Raw genomic sequence first — 9,505 nt, 5'->3', positions numbered from 1 at the left:
TAAGTTAAAAAGAAGAAAAAGGATTTTTAACAAAAATTAATTATATATTTTATAAAATTTTATCTTAACGCAACTAAATTGCTGAACTAAATTACTGATCATGTTGGCAAATAGTTTTATATTACAGTGGCAAAATGGATTTTAAATCTTACTTTTGCCATAGAAAGATTCAAAAGACTCAACATTGGATACTTATGTTATGCAATTTGAGGACAAGCTCATTGTCCAATGATTCATCCGAAGATAGAAAAATCTTATGTTGCAAGGCATTTGTTCGTAGATAAGTGTACCTATCAAAAAATAATAAAGAATTTTTGAATTAAGAGTCTTCAAGTTATCATTCTATAGAGATTATTTTTAAGTACTAAGAATAACTTAATTTGATTATTTAAATATAACGAGATTGTAACAGATAAAAACATAATTTAATGTTAACAATAAATTAAAAGAACAATAATACAACGTATAAGAGATATTGAATGAGATGAGCCTAGGACTTATGTATTCATATACTACACTTCTTTATATTCTAATTAATTTAATCCTGATATTGGTATCCAAATATTTGTCAACCATTCATAATTAATTTTATTAACACCCAATGATTATGCAATATCAATATTCTTTTTCCTGAGCAAACGCTTTCAATGATCATGCAAGATAATTGGTCGAGAAAGCATGAAGGCCCTATCAATTTGTTAATTTAATAACTGCTGAAAGAAATGAATTAAGTATGATTAACATAGTCCCTTGTCTCGTTTTATCCTATAGTTCCGTTAATTACACATGATACGATCGCCTACAATGCAACTAATTATCTGATGCTAAGGATGACCAAATCTTAACATACACAATATAATCCAATAGAATAAAAATCAAACATTAAAGGAAAATTAATATCAACATTAAAGTAAAAATCACACAAAGTTTGCATTAGGATCCACCATAACCCTAACTATAGGTTTAATTACTCATAACAAAATAAACTACGAAGAACGTGATAAATAAACACATAACCACGAAAAAAATACTCAAACAAAAGAAATCCAGAAAGATAAAAGGCAAAGAGAGTTCTTGTTCTCCGAAAGGAGTTCAATCACTTGTTTAAATTCTAAGAGAAAACTCGTTGTCCTTGCCAATGGTCTCCAATGACTCTCAAAGATGAATTTGGTTAGAACTAAAAAAGGGAATAAGATGTGTAAAGAAGTCGAAGTGTCTCCAATGTGGAGCATAAAACCTCTTTATATAAGTCGTGCCCTAAGTTTCGAATCAGTTGAGCTTTATCTTTTCAAATTGATTTTATCCACAATTAGAATTGTTTCAAATCTTCATAATGTACTAATAATAACTTTTAACTAAACTACAATAATTAATAACATAATTAGTATAAATATATAAAAAATAAAATAAGTATATAAATATAAATCATAAAATATATTAAAATATGAACTTATCAACATTTCTACCATCCCAAATCATGACAGAAGAGACATATAATGAAAAGCCACTACTTATTATTATATAAAAAAATTTCTATTCTAGTTATAAAAGACCTTAAGCTCTATATCATACTAAGTATTTTATATTAAGAAAGAAAAAATATCATAAATATGATTTTAAAAACAATAATTATAAAAGTTGATGATGCTTAATGATAATTAATTTATTATTAGATAGATAATAATATAAAAAATATTTACATTTGATATGTTTGGCAAAAATATGACTCTTCTAGAGTAAATTTATTTATAAAAGTGTGATAAAAATTATTTATTATTAATTTAATTTGAATTATATGATAATATGAATCTATAAAGATAAAAAAAAAAAAATCATCTTTTTTTTTTTAAATAAACTTATTTTAGAGATATTTATTTTTAGTGACACGTATTATCCTAGCTCTATTGTAATTTTATTAAGGTAATTAATTAAAGAGAAATGCGATGAATATAAAAAGTTAATTTATCTTATGTGTTCAAGGTGTTGCTTAACATTATTATATTGTATTATATTATTTTTAAAGTAAAAACATATGATTAGCATATTTTCTCTGAAAAATTTTACAAAAAATAAAAAATAAAGAACTTCAAGAATAATCTGAGTTAGAATAAGATCAAATTTCACGTCTATAACTAGTTACCAGTTTTTATTTATTTTTTTAAGTGAGATAAGAGTAATTTTTCTGTTTATGCTCATTTTCAAGATTTCTTTTTACCTTAAATTAGAACATCATCTCCATAAACCCTGAAAGTTTCTAACAAAATTATACGGTAAGCTGATGGAACGCACTCGGATTTAAGTGTATTATAAGGCTAAGTTAATTACTTCTTTGGCTTCCGAATGTTGATGACGAAAGTGATGTTAACCTTTGCAATTACAATAACGATGTTTAATGTAAATTATTCTAAAAGACGACAATTTTGTGTGTGAATGTAGACGCGCATTTGCTTTGAAAAAATCGAAAAGGATTATTTTAATGAATCGTTTATCTTGTTAATTAAACAAGACGATAACTATGGCCTTCAATGTTCGTGTTGAGTTGTAAGCACCGTCATAATCTTCATTAATCAGAGGAAAAGATAATTAAGAACGAACAAGACATGCATGCTAAGCATAAATTATACAATACTAGAGCGGGGAGGGGATTGGTTTTGTTCTAAATTTAATTTTATTTTTTTATTTTTTTCATTTTCAATAAATAATAAAGAAATTTGGTAATATATAATAGAAATTTCTTTAAAATATTAAACATTACATAGCTACTCGCTAGTAATTGCATTAATCAGAATACATACGCATACTAATAATACTTTAATTTGTTTCAAATTGAATGCTTTCTTAAAATTGGGAATGGGAATTTTTATTTTATTTTATATCACAAATTTCTTTTACAAAGAAGTAAATTTGTTTAAATTGAATAAACCAACTATTACAAATAACAAAATTAAAATAACTTTATACCAATTAATCTATGAAATGGTAATTGAAATAAAAAACATGGCAATACAATCTAATCATTATATTTATTTAGTTCATTTGATTTTTAATTTGCAATCCCAATTTTAAGATTTACACAAAATTAGGTCAGTTTATATAAATTCAAGTAATTAAGTGTGTCATGCATTATTCATAGATGAAATTAACTATAAAATAATTACTTATAATAGTTTAAAATAATTAAATAGTAAAATGAATTAATTTTTTATAAAATAAAAATAAAAATAAAAATTATTTTTAATTTATAAAAAAATTTATTATTTTTTATATTATTTTTTAATAATAACTTAAGTAAATGATAGTATATATTATAAATTGTTTTGTTCTTATGTGTTTATTGCATACAAAGGTTAATCCGTGACCTTTACTCTGTTTTTGTTTTACCACTTCAGGAATGCTAAGTATCTCAGCCGTCAACAAAAATAAATAATTTTACTAAAATTCTCCTATTCAATTATCGTTGTTTTTTCCTCCTTTCTTATGCTTCTTTACGGACATGTGTTAAATGTGTATTTAGTCTCTTTTATCGTTTCTCATGATAATTTAAAATTTAAAAATACTGATATCATGTTTATTTTAAAAATTGTGACCGTATCAGAAAAGATTGGTTCAGGGATATCAATATTACTTGATCCTATAATAAGAGTACAATTACTGCTCCAATTATTTTCAATAATGATCAAAAGATTGTTTCTTTAAATCAATTTAAGCTATTTTGGAGTTTTCTTTTCTTTTCAAAAGGGGTATGTGATGATGGCACTGCTGTGGTAATGAACACTGAAGATCTCGATAATTATCAAAATTGAGGCGGAGAACATGGCGGATGAGAATGGGTTAATTTATTTCATGCCACTTCCCCTCGGCAGCGCCGGAATGAGTTAAGTATGAAAACATTGGATATACCTGCAAGATGAGATAAGCCCTAGCCAATTGACTTCTAGCTTTAACCTCGTCCACAACATTTGTGGTAGCAATGGTGGTCAACGTTCACCATATTAATGATAATGTTAACAGTGAATTATTGTTTTGTACACCAATGTAATCTGTAACCACATGAAGATTAACGAAATTCTGAAGCTTCTACACACAACGTTCATACTACTAACTCAGAGGGTTTGAACCATACATCAACCCCCTCTTGCATATGTCAGAGGGCGATCGAACACCGTCATCATCAGCGATACGTATATGGCGTGATTTTCTCATATGGTGTTTCATCTCCGGGTTCGCACGTTGAATTTCAAAAGATTTAGAATATCAGTTATGGAGCTGTGGTAAAGTCACTTATTGTGGACATTATGAATTATCTTGGCTTTTCAGTCACGTAAGAATTCGTATGTCACGTAGATCGTTTATAATATAATTCACAATATTTACAATCTGATATTTGTGTTATTGTTATTTAAACTGATACCATATTTTTAATCCGATATTTGCGTTATTGTTATCGTGTTTGTTACAAATTCTTCCGCTATTGTAATGTTAATTTTTCAAATTTTGAATTCAAAATATTTTGATCCTTTTTTTTTTATTATTATTGCAATTTTGGATTACATGTATTATTCTTGTTGTCATCTTAAATTACATGTATTATGTTGTTTTCCAAAATTTGAATTTTATGATATTCTTCCATTGGGTCGATTGTCATATGAAATTTATGCATTTCAATTTTCAAATTTTAAATTCAGTATTATACTGTCATACTGTTACAATATGTGATACGTTCTTGTGATGCAAATTTTAAAGTATTATATTACATTATGTTGCTGTCATTCATTGTTGATTTGTCAATTTTATAACTTATCAAATTTTGTAATTAATGTTTGTATTCACTCGGGGTCAATTTTGAATCACATGTCGATTGCGTTAATATATATAATATATATTATAATATTTGATTTTTTGGCTGCTATCTTGTTGCATTTCTAAATCTATTGATCTTTGCCTCTAATATTATTTGAATATGCGTTAATAATTTCTTTTTCTTTTTTTTGTTTATATCTTTAACATACATTAATTGTGGAGTTATGTAATTCAATGAGTATTTGTTTGATATAATTTAATTTTAAAATTACCTGATTCAATGTGAAGGTCATATGGCTATTTTAATTTTGAATGAATCACGGTATGTGTGTGTCTTCCATAGCTAATTTTATTTATTTATGTTCTGCAAATCAGCTCTCCATTGTTACTAGCGCTTCAATTTTAATTTTTAATAATTGAATTATTCTGCTATTGCCTATGACAAATTACTATGCATTTTGTTTTTAATTGATATATGTGATCCAATATTTATGCAATATTGTTAGCAATTGCAACTATTACTGTTGAGCGCTTGCTTTGAATTATGTGATGCAATGTTATGTTGAGTTTATTGCCATATGTGGATATTTTGCTGCCATATAGGTTAATAATCAAAATAAATTAAAATTTAAGTTGAAAAGAATCAAACATGATACTATGATTATGTTCGACCAACCCTGACATTATTAATTTATGTTATATATTTTGTGATGAATTATATATTATTTTGTTTTGTATGGAATAATATTTAAGCTTGCATTAATTATTATTGTTATATGTTAATATTTTGTAGTTACATATAATTGAAGGGATATGTAATGTCATTGCATGATTGTATATATATATATATACACATTATTTTGATGTCGTGTGTTCAAATTTTGAATTGCAATATTGATGTCGTCGCCACATACTTTAATAAGTATGTGAGCTTCTACTTCTGTTATGACGTTTCTTATTTCTATTGTATTATAATGATGTGTATGTGTTTCCGCTGCTACTATTATATTAGGTGGTAATTTTGAATAATATTTGATTCTTGAATTTTATTGTTTCTGCTGCATTGTAAATACAATTGTGGAGATTTAAATTACTATACGTTTTTATTTTTCACTGTTGCCAATTCAAATTTTGAATTACATGTTCTGTTACAATTTTTTTCAAATTTTGAGTTACTATTGCAATCTTTCAAATTTTGAAATTCAAATTTTGTGGTCAAAGGAGTTGATTTGTTGAAGTAGTTATTGGAGGTGATATATTTGCCTAAAGGAGATAAAATTTAAACCTAGTATTTGCTTATTGAGTAACTCATTTTGAAATTTATAGATAAAGTTATTGAAGGTACATTGGTCTAGAGAATCTGTCTGCCCAAAGAGGATAGGTTCTTAAATCCATTATATATGCTTATTGAGTAATTCATCTGAGATTCTGACCTTGATGATCATGGTTTACACATTCTACCGAAAGGAAAATGTGTAATTGTGTTGACCTCATTATAAGGACTTACATGTGTTGAAGTTATGCAAAATTAATTCATCATCATTATTATTGTTATAAGTTTTAGTTTCTGCTACTACAACTTAGATATTGTGTTCCTAAGAGCTCTTGTGCTCAATTCTCTTATTTGATTTTGTACAACAAAATTATTGTTAATATTAGTTATGATTTAATAATATATACATTTTTTTTAATATATAATTATAACCACTTAAGTATAAAATATATTGAGAGTGCAATTGATAATTAATGAATGACTAATAAGAATGTTGTTGGATGCGTATTTTCTTGTTGACTAAGTTATGATTTTAGACAAGAGATAATTGATTCATGTATAAGAGTTTTCATAGATTGCTTTTGATCCTTGCATATGATTGTCTGCCCAAAGGAGGTGGTTGTATATTTGGGTTGAGAGTTAAAAATGGATGGAGTTATTGGAGAATGCATTGAGTTAAGAGATTTGTCTGCCCAAAGGGGACAATTTTCTGAGTTCAGTGTGTGCTCATGGATTAACCCATATGAGGTATTGACCAGGGTAAATGACCTTGGTTTGTGCATTCTGCCCAAAGGGGAATGTACTATTTTACTGGCCTCACATTGATAGCTTATTACCATCTTGAGCTATACCTTGTCTTATAATTTGTTCTTATGCATTCTTGTTTTATCTTGATAGTGAATTTTCTTATGAACAATTATTTTGTTCCCTAATTGTATCATAGTAAATGAAAGCAATACCTAGAATTGCCTTTTAGAATTGTTGTTCTTGATTTAGTTTTGCGTGAGTGATAAGCCCATAATCAACTAGTAAAATACACATGAATAAAAGAAACTTTTAGCTTAGTGGGAGAAGTTTGATAGGTGAAATTTGATTGTTATCAAGAGAACTAAATCTAGACAGCTTTTTAGTGAGTGGGAGTAAATAATTAGACATAACATTACTTTAATAGTTTACATTTTGGCTACATGTGAATATATTCTTTGGATTCATCGTTGAGTAATTGCTAAGAAAGTAATGAAGTACTTGTAAGGGATAGTTGACAATTTAGAGATAGTGGGATATATATATATATATATATATATATATATATATATATATATCTTTTAAAGCATTGTAGTAATAATCGACTTTGGGATATATCTTTATGATGATTGGGAGATTAAAGAGTAAGAAATTGACTGTTATTGCTTTTATTGTATAAACAAAATTTATTGTTTGTTATGTTGTTGACCCTTATATTGTTTGGTTAAGAAACTTGATGACAAGATTTTATATTGTACCATTGAAGACTTATTATTATAACGATGTTGTGTTCTACACAAAAATAAAAATTACTAATGATTCTAAGTATTTAAAATAGAAGTAATTTGACAGTGAAATCTTATGAAGAAAAATGACATATTTATTGAGTATATTAGTAGACAATAGAAGCTAGATGATTCTTCAATTAAGGAATTAAGGCATATTATATTTGAAAAAGTATATGTTGAGAACATAAAATTATGAATTCTTTTAATATACTTAGTTAGTGGGAGTTTATCTCTTATCTCATTTTTTTATCATGTTGGACCTTCTATTTTGAACACCTTTTGTGTTTGGTTGACATGTATTTTATTTTATTTTGAGCAACTAATAATACATCTTTGTATATATAAGCATATTTGTTATATCAATTGCCAAATATAAAACTTAGTGTTGTTAGAGTCATTGTACTTGTGATTGACACTGTATTAAAGTTTAAGCATGATCAAATTTTAAGCTCGGTATCATTAAGACCACTATACCAGTGGTTGATGCCATTTAAAGCTGAGGTATTATGACCAAATATTGAGCTCCGTGTCATTGAAACCACTATACCGGTGGTTGATGCCAGTTGGAGTTGAGGCATAAAAGTTCGTAATGAACTATATAATTTCTTTGACTTTTAAGCACTTAAGAGAAATTAAGGACTGATGTGGAAAATGATAGTATGGCTGTTTGATCATTGGCATGTCATTTTCTCGCTGCACTTCACATTGATGACTAGTCAATAAAGTTGGCAGTATTTGTAACCATAGAAGGTGTTACGTCAATAAGAGATGTAATTGCCGCCATGATTCGATATTTGTATGATTTTATTGGATGGAGTCTTAGTTAAGTGTTGCATCTTGGGATTATATGTTTGTGGCCACAACATGTTATTAGCCTAAGAATTTTTATTTTTTTTAAAGTTTTCAAAACTCATGAACTACACAATTGATTTTGCCCAAGTGGGAGAATGTTAGAATTTTTCATAATATTTGTTATGGGTTACAATTAATTGTGATTTTTATTTTATTAAAAACGGGTTAATATTGTGATCCATTTGATGATGCTTAAGTTCATTAATAATGTGATCAATTATTTATGGGCTTTGGACCTTAATACTGATATATGTGGGATATAGTGTAGGCCTAACCTTTAGGTCCATGATGGAAAGTGCCTAGGGTTAATAAATACGATGACTAAGTTCTCTTTGCCGTCACGGAAACACATTTCATTGCTCTCTAGGTTTGTCCCATTAAGAACCTACGATTAAAAGAGGTTGATTAGGTAAAGAAAGATCTTGGTTTTTCACTCACGAAAGAATTCGCACGTCACGTAAATCGTTTATGATATAATTCACAATATCTACAACAAGTAAGTGACTTTACCACCGCTTCACAATTGATATTCTAAATTCATATAATTAGATTCAATTTAATTTATTCCTACAAAAAGTTCTCTTGAACTATCCAAGAAGAAGTATAAAACTCTTTTAATATATATATATATATATATATATATATATATATATATATAGAAATAAAAAGATAAGAAAAATAATAATAAATATGATAGCTAAATGATACAACGTGATGGAAAAAAGTAAAAAATGGAGAAAAATAAAAAAAATGTTAAAAAGTGTTTATAAATCAAAATTAATCTATGATCAACATAAAAGTCCGAGGAAAGTTATAGAAATCCTATTAAGAAAGTAGCCCAGATTTATCGTCAAAACATGTGAAAATGTTATTTATATTCTATGCAATAAGTAGTTTTTCCTTTTAAATGTAAACTCTTTTCTTTACATAATTTATTGGCCAACAATTAATATATTTCCAAACAATTCTAATCTTAGTAAAATGCATATCAAGCTAACAGAACGATTCCTTTATACCCGATTCTCATCTTAATTAGAATAAGGTCCTG

The sequence above is a fragment of the Abrus precatorius genome, unplaced genomic scaffold, assembly GCF_003935025.1.
Source record: "Abrus precatorius isolate BTA unplaced genomic scaffold, Abrus_2018 Scaffold6, whole genome shotgun sequence".
Taxonomy (NCBI): domain Eukaryota; kingdom Viridiplantae; phylum Streptophyta; class Magnoliopsida; order Fabales; family Fabaceae; genus Abrus; species Abrus precatorius.
This window is presented reverse-complemented; position numbering follows the sequence as displayed.